This window comes from Varroa destructor, unplaced genomic scaffold, assembly GCF_002443255.2.
Source record: "Varroa destructor unplaced genomic scaffold, Vdes_3.0 BEIS01000005.1, whole genome shotgun sequence".
In the NCBI taxonomy this organism is placed as follows: domain Eukaryota; kingdom Metazoa; phylum Arthropoda; class Arachnida; order Mesostigmata; family Varroidae; genus Varroa; species Varroa destructor.
The window spans coordinates 22,131,451-22,155,962 of NW_019211458.1; the positions used below are offsets into that span (position 1 = coordinate 22,131,451).

General features: G+C 39.8%; 1 long non-coding RNA gene across 17 annotated transcripts in view; it reads left to right on the forward strand.

The window, feature by feature from the left end:
- Nucleotides 1-17,089, forward strand: part of LOC147755429 (uncharacterized) — a 32,756-nt gene extending 15,667 nt beyond the window's left edge. For 5 of the 17 annotated variants that reach the window (XR_015328915.1, XR_015328931.1, XR_015328928.1 and 2 more), the window contains 2 exons: nt 15,973-16,081; nt 16,910-17,089. This is a non-coding gene — a long non-coding RNA (uncharacterized LOC147755429). Of the gene's footprint in view, nt 1-9,774; nt 13,959-14,183; nt 14,908-15,051; nt 15,174-15,972; nt 16,136-16,909 lie in introns of those variants that run through there. The other 12 variants (XR_015328919.1, XR_015328918.1, XR_015328917.1 and 9 more) reach the window with 8 other exon arrangements.
- Nucleotides 17,090-24,512: the final 7,423 nt, after the last annotated feature.

Genomic DNA, 24,512 nt, shown 5'->3' on the forward strand with positions numbered 1-24,512 from the left:
GCACCGGATTACTCAATTAGTTTTTGGTATTTTTACTTATGATTATGTTTTTATATATTTATTTATACATATTTATTTACATTTATATACATAGATTTTACACATATTGGCCTATATATAATGTTTTTGGCTAAAAAAATTTCCATTCCTAATGTATTTTTTCGGTTTCCTTAAACAATGAAAATAAAACCTCCATTTGAGGTAACCCACACACGTATGATTAATAAAAATTGCTTTTAACCTTGAATATTGTAATAGCGCAACATCTATACATATTACCGAACGTAATTACATCTACCCTCGGTCTAAAGTACGAGATAGGTTGTTGCGTGACGTTTCGCAAATTGTTACGGTTGGTCACTTAACTCGAATGATTGGTAGAGGTCCGATTTGACTACAAAATAGGTATCAGCGTTTCTTTCCGCTATGGGCAAATGTACTTATAACTGGGCTTTTCTTTTATTTACCATCTCAGACTGGAGGCCTGTTTAGACTGCATTAAAAATTTGAGAAATAGAAGTGCTATAGTAAACCCCCCTAGGGCCGTCCGTAATTTCGTTTTATAGGTGCCCCCAATTACGTGCTTGTGGCGTAGCAATTTAGACAAAGCCTGTACGATGGATAAAAATAATCATAGTTAAAGTAAACCTTGTTATACATTATTGTTACTATTTTTTAATTTGTTACTATATATAGACGATTTAGTGTTCATGGGCTCTTTCCGCCGGCTGTACAGATTCCCAATCATTCGCTCAATACGAGTTACATACACACGATACGTAAACGAACTTTCAATTCATAGCTAAATCGGCAACTGTTTCACTGATGGCGGCTATTAGGAACCGCGAGCGGTTAATAGAAACCCAAGCTTTCTTGTTTGACACGGACGTTTAACGGGACGTGTACATTGCATAAGCAACGTTAAGGATATTGTCAATTAGGATTCTCAATGTTAACGTTTTTTAAGTATAGGAAAACTGAAAAAGTATACTAAAGGAAAATGTATACGTTATGTTCTCTTGTGAACTTCTTCCAATATGCAAATATGGTTCGTTCCGTTGACTTCAAAGTCAGTTATCGTCTTAATGGACATCCGTGTAGCTTGTTGATTATACCATAAATCTGAGTAAAGATTTCCGTGTATTTTGCCGTTGCTCCTCTGTCACTCGTAGCTTTTTGATTATTTTTGCTTTAGCCAGACGCTGCTTGCAAAATTTTGAGCCCGCTGTTAGAATATATCCGAGCCAAATTCCCCTCAAAAATACCTTTGCACAGATCCTGATATTTCTTGCTAGCAGAATTAATATTCGATGAACTATCTTGTACTCTAAAAGGCAGCTATCTAATTGTGGGGCTATGCCCTTTACGCTGATGAAGTGTCCCCTGTGGGTAGTCTTGGGGACTAGCGCGCAGCAGCAAAAAACTATCTGTACAGCATGATATAGCTTCGCGTCATGTCAGCTTTGGTCTACGAGGGTGACAGTTGGGGGCAGTTGTTAGGATTTAAAAACCTGAAATCAAAAAGCTTCAAGGTTAGAGTAAACGTCTACCATAGACCGGAACAGCATAGGTAAGTGCGTAGAATCTGAATTAAATCAAACGATCACGAGAGGTTTCTCTATAAAGCCTCTTTGATCCAGCCAACTGATGAAACCATTAAAGACACAATTACTAAAGTGTTCAACTAACAATTAAGGTGATCAGGTTGATTCTACTGTAAGAAGGCGTTTAGGTGCCAAGCCCGCATTTCATTTACCCTATCGTCGACGCTAGAATTCCGCCTGTTCAATAGTGAAACTTTTCCAGTTAACTATGTAAGTAAACCGATGATGAGAATACGAAAGATGAGGCCGAGAATGAAGAAGAATAGCATTAGCGGGTGTGAATTTGCAGGTTCGACGCTCAAACTGGAATTCGATTAAGTAAAACTTTGTTATTTAAATTAAGACATATTAGCAAAATGCTTGTAACAGGGAATCAGGCGTATATTTACTTCAATATGATGTTTAATACGATCTTTGTAAAATTTTTCCCTATTGACAATTTCATCAATTTACGATTTCCGTTTCAGTTGATTATATATGACGGTTCTCATTGTGTATTTCTAGTATCAGCGATCTTTCACTTCCTTTTGTCGGCGCTCGTTTATTTCTCCTGAACTATCCCAGATTGGTACGAGTTCCTCTCAATTCCTTTACTTTTTATGCGACTTTCGGCGTCCGATCTGTGGAAAAATCACTGATGAATGCGCAGGATAGGAGGAACAAGTCTGCAAAGGATTTGCAAAGTTACTTTGCGCCGATACCAGTTGCCTTCGATTTTTTATTGCATTCCCTAAAGCAAACAATGAAATCAGGAGTGCCTGAAAGCTGCTGGGCGCGGTTAAGAAGAAAACGATGGTTTTAAAATTGGCTGATGTAGCTTGTTTTGTCCTGCAGGATTTCTGAAGCAGTTTTGCCTACCGGCGTCAGACGTACGACAGCCCCCATAAAAAGAAAGATATGGTAATATCAGCGAATCCCCATCAGCCAGTGTTCGGCGAATGCCGTTATTCGATTAGAATTTCCATGGCATCGACTACGATAACCCTAAAGTAATACCATGTACACAGCTTTTTGCTCGACGGAAGGTATTCTCGTTGATTGAGCGTTGAGATAGGTTCCCGAATAGGCCCTTGAATCCGTGAAAGACTTGTCAAAGCCTGCTTTTTTTCACACGGTAGTAGACAGTAGTAGAAAGACAGGTGGCAAATATCGCACTTGCTTAACACGTTTTTTCTTCACCGGGTGTAAATCCTTGCAAGTACATTTTTATCGATTTTGAACAACGGGCGATAGGGGCATTTATGGTACCATATATAGGGCATAGTATAGTCCCGATAAAGCCTGCGCACAGGTAGATGAGCACGCGTGCTCATACACTGGCCAACCGAAAAATAAAATGTGGAATCTATCGCAGCTTTAGCAGATAATAGAGAACAGTACAGCAACGAGACAACACTCAGGGAGCCTGAAGCGAAAAGATCCGTTGGCGTGCTTTTATGTATTCGTCTTATCTAAATTTGCTTTATATGTTGTGTGCCTTGTTAGCGACACCCAATGATGGTAGCACTGGCGTTAATGTTGTGGTGAAATAGAAACTGAGGTACTTTGCAAGCACGACGGCTTATCCAAGATTTAGGGACTACCCCTGACTAAAGCGTACTAGTGTAACAGTAAATCTATACAAGAATAGACGTTTTTGCCACGTTCTAACCTAATTTCTCCTGTTCTTTATTTTCGTTTTCTCCCTGCTTCATTTATTTTTTAGCTTGTCTGCTTCCTCACCCCACTGTCGGCTGCTTTACTCAACCGCATACTATCAGATTGTAATTTACCTACGCCAATAACGGCAGGCCAAATGGCTTGCAAACTTGACGACGTGGTACGTTTTAGCGCCCTAGGATAGCTCGCCTTGACGGTAGCATTTCTACAACAAAGAACGAACGTCGTTCTGTTTGTTGGTGCCGAAAGCCTCCCCGAACACCATACGTTCAGTGGTTTACTATTCTTGACAACTGAGCCTGTTAACGATGGCACACAGCCGTAATTTGCCTTTACCCCTCCAAGAAGTCACCAAAACAGTTAGCAGCCAATGTTTCCCCTTTGTTAAAGTATGTTTCAGCTTAAGTAGAGAAAATACTGCCATTGTGAACAGCTAATTTCGAGCGCTGGCTGACCAGATAAGAATGCTAATAGATGGATTTATTTCTACAGTGATATTCAAATACTAAACAGAGAGTCAATGCACAATTTAAAAATTGTAATAGTGAGAGATGGCTTAAGAGGAGGAAATTTAGAGAAGGAAAGTATATTTATATATATTGTTTCTATATCTAATCATACTTGTCGTATACTATATATATATATATATATATACAGATAGATATGGTAAAAACATCTCATGAGAACTTTGTCTATGTTAATTTGTTTAACGACAGAATACCAAAACAAAGTGAATTCGTTTGTATGCGCCTCAGTCGTCCCTTGTTACGCGTTATTTTTATGTCCCAGTTTGCACACTCAACTTGTTTCGTCCAACCTTCACTCCTTGGCCTCGCGGGAATCTTAGATCAAGCGGTCACAATCCTACTTGCATACATATCTAATTGACTAATTAATAGTTACATAGACTCAGCGACAGAACGGAGTAGCGCCGAAGCGCCCACTTCAATCGGCTTTCGTCAGCCATTGGTTAAAATTCAGACGGATAGCTAAGTTAATTTTCTCTCTGTTGCAACACTGACAAACATAGTTGTTTGTAATCCGATATAACAGCCGGGCGAATGTTATTGTAACTTGGATAGTCTTAAGCTAAAAAAGAAAGAGCACACAATTTTCAATGAGGACTTGCGATCGGTAAGATAAATCCTATAGTATGCTAAATCCACTGTACAAAATGCTGTGTTGTGCGCCACGTCGTTTGAAATTTTCACCAGCCTTTTCCGCGAGGGTTTGACCGCCCCCCAGAGAGGCTTGAAGCATAATATAGGATACATTTGAGCTGGCAAGTACACAAATACAGTAGGGATGCACTCACAATCGTTGGAAACACGCAAACTGAAATCAACGAATATATCCGTCCGTAGTTATTGTCGGATCTGCATTCTTTATGACGTACTCCTAATCCTAATGCGCTTACCTGATCCATGGCTATCCTGTGTACAATAACGTTGCTAGCTCTAATGTATTTCAAATAATTTAACAGCGCATGTCATAGACAAGAGTTTATCGTATTCGAGCCAGATATCGCTCATTTCTGCTCGACAAATCCTAATCGATCGAACCAAAGTTAAGCAGACGATACGCTTCGAGTGCCGTCAAAATTCGGCAACGCACCCGTACGTGCATTTTTGTGCCATCATTAATTCGTTAATTTGATTAATTATTTTCTATACCATTGCAATCCGCATATTGGAGTGCTCTCCCTACGGACAAACGCAGGCAATCATCGTACTGATAGCAATGGTACCCTAAATCTAACTAGGACCAAGGAATTTTTTGCGGGTTGGCCTACGTCAACTCACTCAGTAGCCATCAACTGGACGTAATGCCGACGTCACGACTCGGCAAGTGTCACATAATACTGCTTACCATGGAAGTCCTTCATCGTCCGACAAAGCTTGAACGATCTCCCAACATACAGAAAGTTGATCTAACTCCGCTCCTAAGTCCTCCCCTTCTCCTCTTTTTGGTAAATATTGACCTACTAATAGGTTTATAGCGACACGAAGCGACCAGCCAATGCGATTATTGCTACTGCCCCTCATTATAGTCAAGATCATTATCTGTGGGATAAGTAGCCGCTCATTGTTCCAATCATATGAAAGTAATCATTCTTTAATTTTAAAACAAGTGATTGTTGTGTGCGCGTACAAAATTTAGGACAGATATTGGTTTAAATTCAAGTCCTGGTCTAGCCGCATGTTGAAAACCAGTCATGTGAAGCAATTTGTTTTGAACTTACGTTCAAAACAATATAAATTTTTAATATAACTAGAAGCAACAATTGTTCATTGTATCTCAGTATCGTAAATTGGAGGTTACACAGAACGCTTTTTTCGGTTAAGAATGTTTTTGAAAGACTCGAAATCTCCTGTGATAGATATTCTTTGCTTTCGAACGCGTAGAGTATCTTCAGCTCGTACCCTGTGACGTTTTGATTCGATAACAACGTTTAGTACTCAAAGCTAACTTAGTAAAGTATTTCACAATTTACGAACTGTTTTTAGAATAAATTCTAATATAATTACTTGTGCTTACTAATGATAATTACCTATTAAAGAGACCTGAATTAACTGATTGCACTTAACACGAAACTTAACATGAATAAAGTTAATTACAATTAAAAATGATGATGGTCTCCTACTTGCGTTGAAGCAGCCCTCTTACTTAGCAACAATCATACGTATAGAAGTTTACTCGTAGTGCATCCTTTGACGAAACGTCCTCATAGCACTTCGTTTCACCTGACAACACTTACGTCTACGTCTTCAACGAAAAAAAGTCCTCTAGTAAGACTAATCTTCGTAAGACAATCAATCAGATTCGAACAGGTGGAAGCTTCAGCGAATAACAGATTTAAGAAACAGTCTGAATAGAAACAGTCGTAACTAGCCGTTCGTAGCAACGTTTAGAAGAGCATGCATCGATTTTACGCACCGTCGACATGATAGCATAACGCTAGTCAGGTTGTGGTGTAGTAACGCAATTCAATGAGGTGAGAGCCGAGCTCCTGATGAATTCAGCTTTAATGTCCTCAAAGGAGGCGAAAATTATATGCTGTAATGATACAGAACCCTTATCGGGTCCTAAGAGTTGAAACTAACTCTCTCTCTCTCTCTCTCTCTCTAGCTTGCCAGCGACTTTTGCACTTCGACAATTCAGGTTCTGTTCTAACTATCGGATTGTAGCTTTACTATAGGTGTTTTATAGCCAAGAATCTGAACGTAATAGGTAAGAACGTTTCATGGCTGAACACCAACATGAAAAATATTTACAGTTAGCAGCTCGATATTGTACAATACAAATCATCTGAGTTCGCAGCAACAAGGATGGCCTAATTTTTCCTAAAGCTTAGTGATTTTTCTATTAAATCCCGACAAATGACTCGCCTTTAAAATTGTTTCGCTTTATCGTTGTTCAATCTTTTCTTTTCTAAACCTGCCGAAGCGTACGTAGAATGTGGCTTTTATGCCCGTAAAAACTGTCATCCATGCTTGTCTTGCATTTAGGGATCTTTTACTGAGTTATTTTTTTATAGTTACGTGGCAAGGGCATGGTTACCTAGAAGGACATTGTTAGGACAATTCCTTCGAAGAATACTGATTCTTGGCGTACTGTTTCTAGTTTTCGATGGCTTGGTTCTGTATCGCAAGCCCGTCTAAAATATGGAACCTCAAGAGCCGCAAATCCGTTTCGATTCTGCCAGAAATATGGACCACCGCAATATGTGACAGGTTGATGAAAGGCTCAGCTGGGCATTTAATACCATATCGATGAGAGGCTCAAGAGCTGATCGAAGTGCAGTGTAATTGTTTTATGGAATCTGTATCAATTCAACAATCTAAACTATCAAAAATGTAACAAGAAGCAAAAACTCTTAAAAGATTGGCGGCCTAATTTTAGAAACAGTCAGCTTGCCCCTTGTATAACTTCTTAATCTTTTACAAATAAGATACAATCACTTCTTTAGTTTTTAATTAACCTTTCGACAATGATGTCCTGCATCATAAGGTAGTTCCGCTTGCGGATGGTACTCTGGCTCAGTCAAACACCTAAGTTGATGACGGTAAGGGTCTTTCCAAATGGCTCATAGTTAGATTTTAATTCGCCACCAATGGCTTTGTGTTTACCGGCCGTAAAAAATGCTATGCACCGATCGAAACTCATTCAATACTGGATTCTACGATATTTATTTCCCCATATTTATCCAATATGTTTAAATGTGAACGCGTAATTTTAGACATTTAAGATAAACGAGGCCGAAAACATACAGCGGCTTCGTAAATCATTATTTGACTTCGGCTCTGCTCGCGGCAGAATGGCAGGTGTCTACGCGTTCTCTCTTTGCAGTGTTGATGTCTATTTGTTCGTTTGTTTTGGTGTTCGCCGTATCTCTATCAAACCTCTTCTATTTTATTTTGTCGTAGTCTCTAGTGGTAGAAAGTCATTATTGAGAATGCTTAGGTCTTTCGAAGTTCGAGCCCTTTTCAGCCTGTTCCCGACCAAGATTGATTTCGGCAAGTAGCTCTCAGCGGAAAAATCTTAGCGCAAAGCTTTCTCATGTCTTGAGCAGCAACGAACATTTCCAAATAATTGCCTTAAGAGTTATCGGTTAGCTTAGTAACTGATCGTTCTCATTTGTCGTAAATAGCAGAACGTAATAACAGATACAAGTGAAGCAATCTAGATCGAGCGAAACAATCTTTTACAATCAATTAAAACTTCAAAAACATTTCGTTAAGCCTAATCCTAAATTTTCAAGGTTATAATTCTAAACGCGCGTAACAGTACAAGGTTTGTCCGTATTATTCTAAACGGTGTTACAAATGTGAGAAGAGAGACCTCTGGGATCTGTGTTTACTTCAAAAAATGTATATATAAAATTAGTTAGGAAACGACCATTTGCGAGTGATCTGTCGGGTAACGTCCACGGTGCCCTGAATCGAACAAGACTCTCTGCTACATCATGCACTAAACAGCCGTGATGTATAATGAGTCCCGCTGAATGGCTAAAATAAGAGCGAAGGAACCCAAGCACTGGGATCCAGTCAACGAAGACGATGAGCGGACTTAGTTTCCGAGTGTTACGTCTGACACTGCGTCGAATAGCTGACGCTAGTACAAATCGTATAGGCGAAAGTAGTTTGATATGTTTCCAATAAAGCTAGTCCATGCCCCTCAGTGTGGGATATGCTTTTATTTCTTTAGTAAAAAAAAGTCCTGAATGAACGCTTGAAGACCTACAATCGTATGACGTTCCAAATGGCACTACAGTTCTTGCTGAGTACAAGACGTACAGCGATAGGTCTCTGAAAAAACCAAATAAGAAAAAACGCTTTTTTATGGAATTGTATTTTTTTAACGTGTTCACGCAAACACGTTGATGGTTGAGTCTTATGTTTAAATGATGTCTTTACATCTAGTAGCCGAACTTTGCCTTAGCTTTCCGACAATCGGTAGGTACGTGTAATTATAATTTACTGCTTATCGATCCAACACGCAGTCATAAAGCAAGCCGCTCGCTGGGGCCTTTAGAATTACAGGGTTATCAGACGATGGATCAATTTTACTTAGAAAAATTTAGTTTGCGACAACGGAAAATAAGTCTATTATATTCTAAGTAGTTACGTATAGTGCGGTGTCCTATTAGAATTTCTGTGTAGAATTTGTCTTATGGTCTATGTTAAGCAATAGACACGTGGACATCGTTGTGGCGCGGCATCATCCCCGTTTTAATCATATCGTATTGACCATTCCTTTGATATGTTGTTTATAGAAAGAAACACTTACTTTGTATCGATAAGCGTAAATGTTTGGCCAATCGGGATAGCTGATCTGATCTCATCAGGCCGACTGGGTAAACCTGACCCGGTGCGTTTGTCGAAAACAGCCTTGCAATATACGTTGCATTTGCTTGCTTAACTTCTAAATTAGTGTGGACATAGGCCCATATCTAGCTGCTGTACCCAGTTCACTTTAATCCGAGCTACTCTGAGAGGAAGCGGGAAGGAGTCCAACTGCTTAGTAATTATAAGAGACATCCTTTAAGTCTCATTACTTAATTAAATTATGGTAGATATGGGCTGCGGTTATTTTAGTCGCTATTCTTAAACGTTATATGCTACATGATCACTTTATTATTATGAACGAAAGTATTATGAATACTTTCATCTCATGGTGGTAGTTTCAGAGGCTTCAATAATTAAAAGCGACTGACCTGCGCGTACGACGACGATCTGATACGGATAGGTGGCGATTAAATTAAATCTCAGTAGGGCTCCGATTACGAGTATGAACTATTTAATTTGACTTAGTTTTTTTTTACAGCTATTTTGCCGTACAAATAATGCTCGAACAAGTACTGCAATTAGGTCTGGCGCTTTGATTATGGCCGTAAAAAATAAAAAATAACAATAGATAAAATGTACAGTGAAAATAGTATTAAAAAAATAATGAAGGCAGCCTAAGCTTGATCGCGTCTCAAATTAATTCTTTAACTACGTATATATAGTTGCTATTCGCAGGCAACGACCACAGGTTTCTGCGAGATTCTCAAGCATCTTCCGTGACCCTAAGAGACTGCCAACGACAGAAATGAGTCTGATTGGCGCAGGCCCAGTCGTTGCCTGCAAGAGTATTGCTCCACTCAAAGCCTTCAGATGTCAGATTGGCATTCTGATGATGACAGATCGACGCCATCAATAAAGTAAAGTTCATGTAAATCCTAATGTCTCCGTCCACACTCGATTACTTATGAGATAGGTAATCGAGTGTGGATTGAGTGCCTTAAACGTAAGCGCCTTAAAAGAGGATCATATCTGTGATTGAACTGGCCATCGAATTAGCTGCTCGAGTCGACTGATCGAATACAGTACGATAACTGCTTGGTACAGAATAGTTTTTTTTATTACCATTTCCTAAAAACACACAAGCGATTTTAAGGTCACATACTCGTAGGTAAAAAAATGCACTAATATTATTGGAGACGTAAATTTTTTTCGTCGACAACAAGAGTAAGTAAGTTAGTTGCCCTAGTAGAGAATATTTCAAAAGTACAAATGCAATAGATCACACAGAGGTACAATTCTCTCTCTGTTCCCTATAGACTCAAGGTGATCCCAATGATACAAATGTTCTTAAATGTTTTTACCGATGAAAATCAAGTAATACAACTTTGAATGCTACCACTAACATACACCACAAAACCAGTATGATTATATTAAGGGAAAGGATGTGTAGTTCAAATGGCCCTTAATTCGATTGAAAACATACTTCATCTCGGATAGTTTACGTGTCGGAGTTCGGATATTGTTGACACGCACGGGCGGGTTCGTCGTAATTATAGCGATAGGATCTAAATATTTTTAGATGCTACCTAACTTGAAATTAACATGCAGTATCGCCGTTCAACACTGCTACAACCCTGTTACATGCTAAACTAGCAATAAGAAAGAGTTTGAGAACGAGCGCTTCAATAGACATTAATTGAGTACTTGATTTCGTCTCTGGAAAGTTGGTCGGCCAAGGCAGATTGTCACATCAACGTCAGACACTCCTATCACACAATTTCAGTCACTTGCGATTCGTCCACGGACCAAATTCAACTTCAGTGTAAACAAAACTAGGCTGCGTAAACAGGGAAATTTCTTGGTTAGCGTCTGCTTAACTGTTGACAAGATGCACCATGGAATTATCATTGATTTAACCAAACGCTAACTAAGAAAGAAAAAGCTATATCAGAAGGCATTTAGCTATTACAGGCTTAGAAAAGAAGACAATAATTTAAAATAGAACCTAATGAGGGTACCGACTACATGCGAATACCCATTATTTTACACGAGGCCAGCTTGCGAGTGTAACACGGCTGGACGGTTGCCTCTAGACTTCTTACGTAGAAAAGCCAAACCTTTCAAGAACTACCTTGCTATGACCCATCTATCGACTAGGGTTGTTAAAAGCCACCAACGACGCCAGTGTTCCACTCCTAATCTAGTACTGATAACACTAATGTGGAGCCAGCAAATCTTTTTGAGTATCTTTCGTAGAAGGCGGCGGACTTCAGTAGAACACTTAAGGATTTCTTTGCAGTCCACCACAAGCACTGCGCAAAAGAGATCCGCACTCCCATAAGGCTGATTAACTGATGCTCGTTAGACATATAGGGGGTGTCTATATAGCTTTATTTTGCCATAGCAGCCGTAGCGCACAGGGAAATAAATGTAGTTGGAAGAGTGAGATGAGTCAAGAATAAGCGACCAGGATCACCAGCGCCTACAGGCTACAAGCTTCCAGAGATGACTTCACTATTGAAAAATGAGGCCATATCTCTTGACACAAATGATCTCTACCGAACAATTAATATAAAAGCCGATGGTGAAGTCGCGTACTCTACAGCTTCTCAAAGCTCTATATGACTGAGCCTCATATAAACCGTATCACAGCAGACTTAGTATGATTCGACGCGATTTATTCTTATTGTTGCTATTGCCGTTTGAGCCGGTGGCTACGGAAAATTAGTTTTCTGATATATAGACTCGGCGCAACAAACTGGGTCCGTGGATGCAACCCGAAGAAACGCTGTCAGTTGAAGTTCATAACTCATATTCCCCATTAGACACTGCAATCCCATGGTAACTACGAGTCATGATTTTAAGAGCGCCCGATATCTATTCTTTAAAACAATGCTTTACCACAAGTAGTAGCTTCGGGAGTAAACATAAAGAAGAAAATGGAGTTGCGAGAAAGCCAGAAGGGAAAACCTGCCCTAATCAACTCCTAGTAGCTGCACGACATAAACGGCCTATTTAGATCTCCTGATTTTCGCCTGATTTGCCGTAATGTGTTTTGATTAAACTTAGAAAATAAGTTCCTCTACATCTCAAACGACCGATGCTATTTAACATTCAAGTATGTTTGTCACAGCGTCATTGAGGTGCAACAAAATACACCAGCGGCATTATCGCAAGAACAAATTCCCTTCGCGAATCCACCACTCAAAGCATACTTGTATATTGATAGGCTTAAACTTTTAAAAACTTATTACTCATAGGCGGTGCCCCTGTTTACAACCTATGCTTGAAGATGTATCTACAAAAAGCAGAGATGGTCCGGACTAAATGAGAAGAGCAGCGTATAAATGGGGATCTGATAAAGAGTCTCTTATCTTTTCACCAATATAAACTTTTATTGATACACAGGATCTGCCGCGTCCTGAAAAGACGCAACGAACAGCCTGAATTGTGCGGTAATTTTTTGATACATTTGGAACAAACACTAAAGTCTACGACTTAAAGACTCTTGCCCAAAAAAATCTTGCAGCTTATGCTATGTCTTTTAAGAATGGAATAAACATCACTAGGAAGAAAAATACGTTCGCAATTGGGTAAAAAACGACGTCTGAACTTACGCTAATCGATGGGTCAAGTGAGTCTTGCATCTTCTGAAGCACCACCTCTTAATGAGAAGTATGGTGCTAGAATCGACTATGGTACGCAAAAAGGTATTTCAGTACTTAAAATGTACAGCATAGGTCGATATATTGATTGTAATTTGATAAATTCTGAAATCAACTCGATCTGATCAAGCGTCGCTTCATAGGATTTGGAGAAGTGGCATCCGCTAAAGACGATTTCACGTCAAGAGATAATGCAATACCGTATTATCGGGTTCCTATCATCAGAAATTAACCCCATCATAATGCGTCAGTCGTCTGATACAAAAATACTATATATCCTTGCTTCTAAATCTCAATGGATGCTGGGGTATTAGTGAGCACGGATGTCATATATTCTAACAAGAAACATGCAAAATGTTTCTCTGCTGGCATTTTAGCGATCCCTCTATTCTACAACGTATAGCAAGGCTCATTTATTATAGCTACAGATGTGTGCTGGTCACAAATGACACCGGAAGTCTGTCCAAGATCGACCTTAAACTGAGCTTGCCCCAATAGGCGCAGCGTGTCGATCATGACGGTACAAACGCAAGGCCGCTCTGCAAGTCAGTGCTAACTAATCATGTGGGTAGAGCATACACCATAGCGAAAAGGCTATTGACGGTGCAATACAACCCGCGCACAGATTCGGGCGGCCGTCGCTAACGAGAGGAAAAATTTGTAATAGGCAGAAAGTTGATTCCCCTGGGAAATATCCCATTCGTTTTGTCGTTGTCCTGTATAACGGTTTACTAGAGGGGAACGTTGCTAAACTCAGGAGAAGAATCTAGTGCATTACAAGTTTCATAAACGTCGCGTAATTCACGAGCGACATCGCTAAACTACTGTGTAAATCATATAAAAAGCATAACCCGCATCCGGAAAGCGACCCAATCCGTGATCCACAGGAGGGAGTTTTACATTCTGAAAACGCATCGTTGACAGGATTAGTATGGACCGAAATTGTTTTTTCTATTTTATCTGCTTTCCTAGTTACGAAGAGTTCAGTCTTACCCATGCAACGAAACTGCCACAAATTAACGTGTAGGAATTTACTCGATAGCATACGAAACTATCTTCAGTGTTCTTTTGGATTGACAGATGTATTTAGGCCAAGCCACGGACGCCAACGCGCCACTCATCGGTTCATTACTGATTGATATTTATGCCACTGTGCTGCTAATACATAACAACTTCAATAGCATTGATGTAGGCGAATCTGCTGACAATATAGTTACAATATCCTTATATGTTTTCCTTTTATTCAGATTAATATATCGATGCAAGACGAGTTGAAACGCGGTTTAATCTGTATCGTCCTCGACTTCACGGGTGAAGTGACGAAACAGCAAGGAGTCACGCCATTGTTTCAGGATTCACGTAGCAACATTGTAGACGTTGTGATGTGGTGGACTTTTTGCGCTTGGTAGACTTAATCCTTAGAATTTAATCTTGCTGTCCCTTGTGCTTTGTGTTTCTGTATATAGATTACATTTTTTTGCAAGGTAACCACCGGTTCTATCCGTGATCGCGGTCTTGATCAAACCTAACATGTTTCCTATGATACGAGCAAAATACTTAGTCAAGCGGTAAAATCTGGAAGCAAGCTAATTTCTCTTGCAAGTGAGTCTTTTCATCAGATTAACGGATTAACGCTTGCCCATGGGAAAGCCTTTAAAGACGGGCCAGCCTTTCCTCTTCGAAATCTTTCCACTCTTTTCAACAAAGAGTGAAAAGATTTCGAGATGTATTTAGCTGGCTATACGGAACTTTAATGCAGAGCTGCGAAAATATCGTTGGATTATCGAAGGCTGACATCGAATTATGTTAGTGGTAACCCTTACTGAACTGTTCATTCATTGTCACTCACTTCACACAATCGTATCATGCCGTTTCTTCCATTAACAACGGTAGCTTTCTGTGTTTCTGTCTGAACTTACTGTCTTATTTTGTGTTATTTTTAAAATTCGTGCTGAGCCCCAACCGCGGATCGTTTAAAGGCCTTTTTTAGGCATTTGTAGCTCGAACAAAAAGATATATCGAATATATCTTTTAGACGTTTGCAAAGCAACACCTACATCTGACGGAAATGATGAAAAGCGCCTAGTACATACGAGGAAGTTGCTATCGATTAAACCCTAGCCAACCAATCGAAAGGACGAGCCCACTTGTTCTTGCGTGTCCTGACTGCTAATCGTGAGTTGTTCCTAAGTTAGTATTGTATCATGCCAACGTAGGGTTACGTAGCTAAATTTTAACATACGATAATTAGTGGCAGTAATTGTCAACCTAATTAGAATATTGAAGTAAAATAACATAAATCGATAACTATACCCTGTTTGTAATTAAAAACAGAAATTTAGACTTCGACAGGCGGATCGCTAAGCAGGCGAAGAATGTTTTCACGATCCTGGCTAACCGGCGGATGTGTTATAATCTCTTCATAGAGATCCTCCCAGTCTTTACCTGGTAGCTAAGTATGTGGTCTAGCATTGTTTATAATGTTGTTAATACGTTAGATTATACAGTGAGGCATGTAACACACAACAATTTTATATTCCAGGATCAGACTACTTTATAACGATCCGACATTTCACAATACTTTCTCTCTATTCGAAGTGCGTTTGAACAATAAAATGTGACACGGATATATATATATATATATGCAGCTTTTGAAACCCTTGTGCTTGAACTTTCGGATGCCAGGTGAAAGAGTGTTTACCGCTGTCTGGGCACTGACCCGTCGAAGTTGTTACAAATATAATATTATGCTATCCTTCTGTGCTTGATGTTATGGCAATTAGCTTAGAAAAAAATTGATCGTTTTTATGTATTTCAATGAGCTGATAGATATCCGAATGTAACAAAAATATTTCCCCTTTTTTCCAGCCTAGACAAATTGTATACGTTTTTTTTTTGGAATGTTACTACTCTGATTACTTCAGACATTACTCTGATACGCTGTAATTAGCAGCTATCTGACCTCAATCTATTTTTATCGATGTTCTTCTAATTTACTTTTATTATTACTGTGGCTTATTTTTCATCCCACGGCTTATAGATGATCAAACGTACTCATCAGCGCTAGCAATTCGTGTTTGACATTAGTTATACATTAAGTTGTTTAATGTTTTAACGCATTGTCGACGCCGGCCTAAATTATGTCCTACCAGATGCCAAGCACGATATCCATCAGTATTATCAAGAACGCCGGCATTGTAAACATCGGCACAACGTTGAGTTTGCCAGGCTCCTAATTGATCTTTTCATTTCCAGTTCACAAGATGGTACCGAGGGTTTAACCTGTTCGTGCACTGGAGTGACGCTACGGGGCAGCCTGTATCAACAGCTCACTTAGGAAAGACTGTCGCGGGATCATTTTCGAGTAAACATAAGCAAAATACTTTGATCGTTACTCTGCCTGCTCGGAACAGGGGCTGTAAGATTTAATAGAAAGTCGTAGAACAGTTGCTCAGACGCTTGCAGTCACGGTGCCTCTGAAACAATACCTACCTAGATAATTTTCTAAGTAGCCCACAAATAAGCGAAAATCAGACTCCTGTTATATTTTCATCTAAGTACAATACAAAGTTAATAAATTCGGCAAAATATATTTGAGCTTTGTAAAAACAACTACATCAGGCTGTAGATCCCAAATTTATGAATATTAATCTTAATCATAAAGAAACTAAAGAACCCACCAATGAGATGGCATCTAGATCATTTTCTAAACAAGCTACACGCAAGTCGTAGCCTTCTTTAGTATAAAATCTTTATATAATAATAATAAGGCTGCTTTGTTCCACAAATTCTCGAAGTGTTTCCCGCCAATTAATGCTCGCGCAACGGATAGCCATCGAAAATCTATTTCACGGAAGCTCGATTCCGTATTTTTTGTAACGTCCCCTAGATTTCCCCTAAATGTGGTGTTTTGCAGGATACGCCAAGGCAAGGATTGTGACATACAATTATCATCATTTTTTCCGGCTGTGGAACTCAACTCCAAGAATTTGCTATAGATATTTAAGATGTGGTTGGAACAAACATATAGTGAACTCTAGGACACCTCGTTCTACATTTTTCATGAAGTTCATAATAGAGCAAAAGTACAATTCTATTTGAGGTATTCATTTTTTAAAACTGCGTAGATAATAAGTCACGAACATTTTAACATCTCACCGTTTACCCATCCTTTCTTGATGCCCAATTCCAGGAAAGTTAACTTGAGCGCCAGTTCGTATCCGATTTGTAGAAATTACGGAATACGTATCCTAGAACCTAAACTCGAGCTTCCTTGACAAAAGTTCATCGGTAGTTAAAGTTTAGCCTGATCACGTCGAGTAAGCAATTATGTAATGGAGTCTTTAACGCGAATAAACTATACCAAACAATATATCATGAGCTTAATTTAATGTAAAAACACTTAACGACTTGCTTATAGTTAACGCTGTTACATGAACTGAAAGTAGTATTTAGACACAACTATTAGGTACTTTTTCTAGAACGACGTCGGTGAAAACCAATTATCAATTCTAGTTTCGGCAGATGCGCCTTTCGTAAGCCAAGGACACTCACCAACAAACTCCGACGTCTGGCTCAGAAGAACCAAGACCGAAACTTTCGGAGAACTTTGCAGAATAAATCGATTTAGCTATCTCAACCCAGCCGTAGCTGAACAAACAAGGATCTTGTGCTATAAATTTGCACCTCTATCTGGGAATACCCCTTATCGGGAAACGCTATTTTCCGTTCATCAGGATATACGGAAAGTCAACCGGATTACTGTTTCTGATAACGTAAACTTGTTATCCTAGTTCGCGAAGGCCTTCTAGTACACAGTTGCGACTGGCTTCGGGGTCTGTAAAGACAAAATGCGTATTTTTTTTTTTTTTCATATTCCTAAACGTTTTCGACGCTTCGACTTGTTTACATAGTGGAGGTGCAATGTAAGGTAAGGCGGCATTTCCATGTAATACTGAGAACTGTTCAGTATTATCGATTACCAGTTCGATCATCGGTCAATAATAATTAGAATGTAAATCATATATACTCACACACATCCCTGCTGCATTCATCATTGATCTGCTGGTATTCCAGCCTCTGGAAAGCACTAGAAAAACGTGTTCTATAGAGAATGTTTGTGCAAGTGCGGCTACGTATAGCCCAATAGCATCGCACAGCTTTCGAAAAGACGCTCGCGTGTACCGTAAATCTGCCGCGTGTACTCGATTCAATATCATCACTTATGAACAAAAAATATCTGAAAATTGCTGGTCGATGCTTGTCCAAATGCAGTTGTTAGGGCCGCCTATTCAAATCACGTTCGAGCGTACGTTTCCTAAAACATTTCATGGCCATTCAGAAACGCAGATGTCGTGGATATAAAATAAACGAAAAGCGCAAAAAAGAGATTGCCTGAGCGTTTGGTCTAGCCGATTCTTCTCTCTCCTCTATCGTCCAAAAAAAAGAGCACGTGCTCCCGCCGGATGCACAAGACAGGGGACGTAATCGGAATTGGATGTGAGCGCCCAAAGCGCGCACGTCCCACTTGACTTTCTGGCGCTGCCACGACTCCGGTCCTGGTAGGATCTATCGTTGATTCACTAGTTTCATGGTTCAAAGGAAGAGGCAGTAAATACCTAGTGGAATACATACGCACACCGTAAGCATTACGCGGAAAAATTGGGATGGGATTATGTTTGTTTAGAACAACAATGTAGGTTATTATACGCCCACTTCGTGGGCTCTTTGGACGTACCACTAAAAGATTGTGTTGTAGTTTAGACAGCTGGTCGTTAAGTAACTCGTTTCGGTAGACCGTGATGGAAGGACTTATGTAGTATTTAGATTCGTTTGAAACGGGTCGCATGCCTTTAGGTAATCAAAGGACATACATTCGATTATAAATAATAGTTGTTATTGTGTTTGGTGTCGTTAAAGATACTAGTATCTTTAAAGAAGCATTCGAAGGTGAGCCAGGTAGATAGCAATATAAATCAATGTCAACGTGGTTCACATTGAGGGATGGTATATACGGAGCAAAATCCGTGGCACAAATAGTACCAGCACGATAATCATTGTAAATTCCAGCAAATACACCATTACCTATAGTAGACAAGAAAAAAACAGTTATATATAGGCATTGAACATGTAGGAACAGGTATCAGGGTATAATGTTTATTAGTTTATAAAGTTGCCAATGTTGCACTACGGGGAAAAATATTAACGAAGTGCATAATTCATAAATTGGTTACATTAGCAGTAGTAGATTCTTGTACAAGTTGCTTTATCTGCCACATAGTAAAGCTTACGGACAAGCCTTTCCTTCTAATACCGTCTCTTGGCTTGGAAATGCGTTTTTAGTAATACTAACAGACTGTGAGATATGCTAGATCGAAATTCCCTATAGGAGTTACGGTCTGCCTTTTTAATTTAGCGCAATTTAAATTTAGGCTAAAGAAATAGCGCAGTTCGGTCTACGCTATGTCTGAAGGCGAGTCGGCATTCGTTCAAACTTAAGACCCGCGAGACTTTTGTAGGAATTAATGTAAATTTTAGCATTTTGAATTAATAACAACGCGTCTAAACGTAATGCCAATGATGTATGTTGCTGATCTAATTATCTGATTTATATGACAATCCAACTCAAGTTCCGGCGTAACTTTAACACTTAATGCTTCACCAACATGACTACATGAGCGATTTTTGAGCGAATATAAAACCATACACTTTTGAACAGAAATGATGACAGCGGATGGACATTGTATCCATGGCGAGCAAAAGTAAGAAGCAAGACATGCAACTTAGATCCTCTATAGCGATGCTCTCGTGTATCGTTAAAGAGCTCAGAACATAAAAGCCCTGTTAGGATCATGCCTGCTGCTTTTCAACAACCGTTTTAACAACATGCTACTGCGCAGAGAAGTGTATATCATATAGTTAATAGTGACGGATAGTATATGATGCCCAAAAGCTCCCTTAAAGAAAAATCCGCGACAGATCTTTAGACTAGCTATATATCGATTCACTTTTATTGCAAATATAACACTCAATAATTTGCCATTCGAAGTTCTTCGCAGACCGAATACGTACACTGTTTTGAACTGTTCCGTTCAGCAGGGGACATGAACCCCTTTTGCTGGCTAAACATCAACGCTAAAACGACGTAATCTAGTCGCTCGTGGTGCGCCTCATGCAGTCAACGGGGCCAAGACAACGAGAGCAATGTGCGGAGCTATACGTTTAGCACGTATAGTGTCTTACAATTCTAACGCTATAAATTATAACATCTAGCACCTCATTCGGATTTCCTGTACTCAATAGCAGACGGTCATAATGACAAACTCGAACAGCATTTGTTGTTTTTGCCTCTTTTCTAATTGCTCCTCTATTTACGGCTATCGTATTTCCGCAACTTCAATACGCTTTTGCTCCGCCCAGTGCCTTCTTCTGCTATTTGTAACAGACACTTCGTTATATCAGATGCGTATACGCCATTGTGTCCCCGATGGTAAAGCGGCTCGTTGTAGTACCTGCGACATCGTTTTCTACAGTTTACTGTACGTCTACTAGCCTGACTCTCTAAGAGTTTTACCTAAAGGGTTTAAAAGGCGGAAGCTAAGCATTTGCAAATCGACCAGGGTAGACGCTCAACCGAGCCCACGACAGGGAAAAGTAGGCCGGTTAGTAAGGAGGAAGGGCAAACTGCTTAACTGAGCCGGAGCAAAATTGTGTTCAAAGTCGGTCGACTACCACACGTTACGCGGACAATGACCAGTAAACGTGGGGCAAAATGGTTTTTGGGATGGGAAATTGATCTCAGTGCTTGTATTTGAGAGTTAGTTTAATGGCAAACAGGGCTAGTATTAGGGTTACGGGAATAAATAGCCCGTTCCTTTGTCACTTCACTCGTATCGATGTGGGAAGAGGGTTTAGCAAATCCGAAGTGACGTATGCTATCGTCGTCGTTTATTCAACTAGGAGAGATGATCGAACAGACAATTCAAATAAGGAATTCATTTGTATGCTAAAGGAGTAATACAAACGCACTGTATTGCTTATATTTTCCGCACGATATGCTAACGTCATTTTAGGTAGAGTATTTGATAATTTTACGCTCATCAACGTATTTTACTCCGCCATTTAGCACGTGGAAATCGTTGGAACGCTTGGTGGACAAAATTTTATGTGCGTATGGACCTCTTCCAGGCAGGGCCACAACTGTGCGTGTAAAATTAGAGGTCACGCTTCAATGCTGAGACTTGTGTTGCCGAATTGATTGCCTTCTTTACCGTACCTGATACCGTGCCTGTATTAGTTGTAACTGGCTAAGTAGCTCTTATTCGTAAGACAACTGTATAATTGTGTTCAATGACGGTTGTACATCAACGGTTTATTTAGTTTCGCTAACACAGTAATCGTTGGCGTTTCACTAAGGTTAAATTAGCATCAGCAGAAATTCTCCACCGACGCGTGCTACTCAGCACCTCAGTTGAGATGATATTATCACGGCTAGGACACAATTAGCTTATAGGCCATTGTCGACAAGTGCCGAAACGTATGTTCTAGAATCAGAATCAAATACAAGGTCATTATTAAAATTGTTACAAGTACGGTACGAGCGTAAACTAGGACCGTAATTATGGCACAAATGTCTAGTAAACATGCAAGCGAAGTTGAATGATGTAATCTGAATAATGTTTTCTGCCACCTTGAAGAAAGTCTGCAAAATCCAAATAATCCAGATGCTTATAGACAGCAAGAACTTCTCGCAAAGGTTAATGCCGCTAGTTATACAATGGCGTTCTTACGTGTACATTGAAAAAATTGGAATCAAGGCCCGTACTTTGGTTCAATAGTAGGTGCGCGTTGTACAGCGAAACCATAGGGTTTCGCTGTACAACGCACAGCAGCCTATTGATAGCATCAGCAGAAACACAACATCAAAACGATAGTTTCGTCTGAGGGAACAAAAGCAGTCGCAATTATTTTTATATTGATCTTTTTTAATAAAGTAGGCTAGCTACGTTCATAACAAAATATTATTCGGGTCCTAAATAATGGCAATATTCAATAATCTTGCCAAGAACTGAGTTTTTGCAACAGTTAATTCATGCCAAGAAAATCTGTGTGGAATCGATGTCGACTTTTTAAATTCCCCTTTGATTCACTTTGTTCTATCTCTCAATACATGTATGTAGGTATGATGTCTTGATCCTATTAGCAGTATGAAATTTTTTTGCACACCACTGCACATTGTTAGGTTGGTCGAGGAAGCCGAAATTGCGGATTCCGTAAGAAATGACAAAAACACTATAAACCGAACACTTCACAGGTCTGTAGTGAATATGAGGATTGATGATTTACGCCGACGGTTGCCTTTCGTGGCTTGCTTATGGGGAACAATCTTTTCTACGAAACTACACGACAGTTTGCTTGCATACGTGATAGAACAGAATGAGTAAATCGATCGTGAGGTCAACGAACGCTGTTCTGTAGGCGCCTAAGGAAATCTTTCTCGAAAACTCCTAGATGAAGAGCTATCTGATTAGTAGGTCAACATCGACTTCGTGAATTCGTGGAGATAACTCAGGTTGACGCGGCTACACGTCGCTTGACTTTTCAATAGCAACATCGAAAAGCGTTCCCCACTTAAAGTCGAACGAGAAACAAAAAAATTACCAAATATACTGGAGTATATATTCTAATATAAAGTTGCCCTGGCGGTGAGATTATACCTGTGGAACGCTTAACTCTGATAAGTTTCTCAATTTGAAAATTAATAATACTTATATAGTTGTAGATTCGTCACTTGTTCATTATGGAAGATTTTGAGGCGACCTTTTAAAATGCAAGTACGATGAGTTTTTTTTTTTAACAATTGTCTTGCGAAATTAAGGTATAAACAGATCATTCCGGTATTATCTAAAAAGTGGCATCTAAACACACCGTGAGGGACTTAATTGTTTATATCCGTTGACTTGAATTGACATTCTTGGCCAAGTACACACATTCAACGTCCTGGAAACTACATTACCAACGGTCCTCGATAATAGGGAAGCCGAAAAGACATCTGCGATACGCTTCTACGAAGCATAAATCGGCTATCTCTGCTACTTTGACAGTGTTTTTGAAAAATAAAATATGTTAATAAGTATAATCCAGTACAGTCGAGTTTGCGTAAACATTAACAAACCTACATTGGCAGATCGAAATCAAGATCCATAGCTCTGCCGCCTATTCATGCACCAAATAAAAGTGATAATGTGACGACGACTTCCTCCAGTAGAAACGAAGTGTACTGGCCGATATTCACACAAATGAACAGTTATGTCTATCTCGTGTGCCAGATAGGGAGATTCTATGAACCAAGCTATATATCTAACACCGTCGGCGTTCTCTCATAAGCGCTCTCCTGGCTAGCGAGTCAACAACAACGGACGCCAGTCCGATGTCCGTTTCTTTACACGTAGCGGGAGCGTCATAAAGGGAATTGGCACAGTGATCGGTTCGCTATATAAACAAGTTGCGTTCGGTAGGCTGATTAGCAAGCATTCAAAGCATGTTACCGCTTTCTATCGCTACTCCTGTTCCTGTTCAAATCCTGTGCCAATCGCCCGGCAAATTTGCCCGATATGAAGGCACCGGACAACCGGAGAATCGCAAATAAGTAGTTTCGTCTTCTTAGTTTAGCGTCCCTTCCCCAAACGTCGTTCCGCTAAAACGCCTTACTTTCGCAGGATTTTCCAGCACCACAATTAGCGCAACCATGAACAACAACAAGAGCAGCAGCAGGGATACTAGACGCCACAGATCTGCAGGTTGAATGCCTTGAGGGATAAATCGTTTAGCATAGGGTCCAGCCTGAGACACGAGAATGTCGGCAATAGAAAAGAACGCTGGGGACAGATTGGTCAGATCGGCTGCATTGGATGATGGTCCGTCGCGTATACGAAGGGTAGAATTTGACGACGTGGTTCGACGATCCGTTATTTCTGGCCATCAAAGCTATCAGGCACACAGTAGTTTCAAGGACGGAGAAATAAAGGGGTCCTATGTATCGGCCAGTGACTAAAACCATTGTAGTCACAAAACTATGCAAGTGAACTTTCGAGTCATCGGCCTTAGCCGAGTGACGCTGTTAGATATAAGCGGTAGTGCGTGTCATGCACTCTGACAGTGCCATATTTCGAAATGTTACACACTATATATAAAAGAGGCGTCTATAAAAGTTACAACACTGTTCGACGGTTGTTCTTGATTTAACGAAAAACATACGAAATATTTAGTCTGAAAAAGAACCATGACAAAAACAGAACCTAGCGGACATTCCCGTTTTTTTATATTGTCCTTCGCAAGCAAAGCCTTCGAAGCCTGCTTCTACTGGTGTGGTATTGCTACTTGGTCACCGCTCGGCTACATCGCATTGAAAGCCAGCTGTCCATCGCAGTAATAGTTTGCCCTACAATATCTAGTATAAGCCTTACGATAAGAACTAAATTACGCTCTTGTGAACCAAATGCTCGAGCCCCTTTTTTCGCAAACCGTATGGCGAGGAAATGGAGAAAAAAAAAATTTATGTGAAAGCGGAGGCATATTTCACAAGCTAGCTGTCAATTTTTATTTGGTATCGGTCTTAGCGGCCCAAACTAATGCATGCACTTTGATTTATATGATCGAGGTGTTCTATTTTGTAACCAATTTTTTGTCTAATTTTGTCTGCCTTCTATACTTTCTACAGTTACCATGCGCAAACAACTTACGAGCGTCACTCATCAAAAAGAACATGATTTTTTTTATATCGGGACGAATTTCAC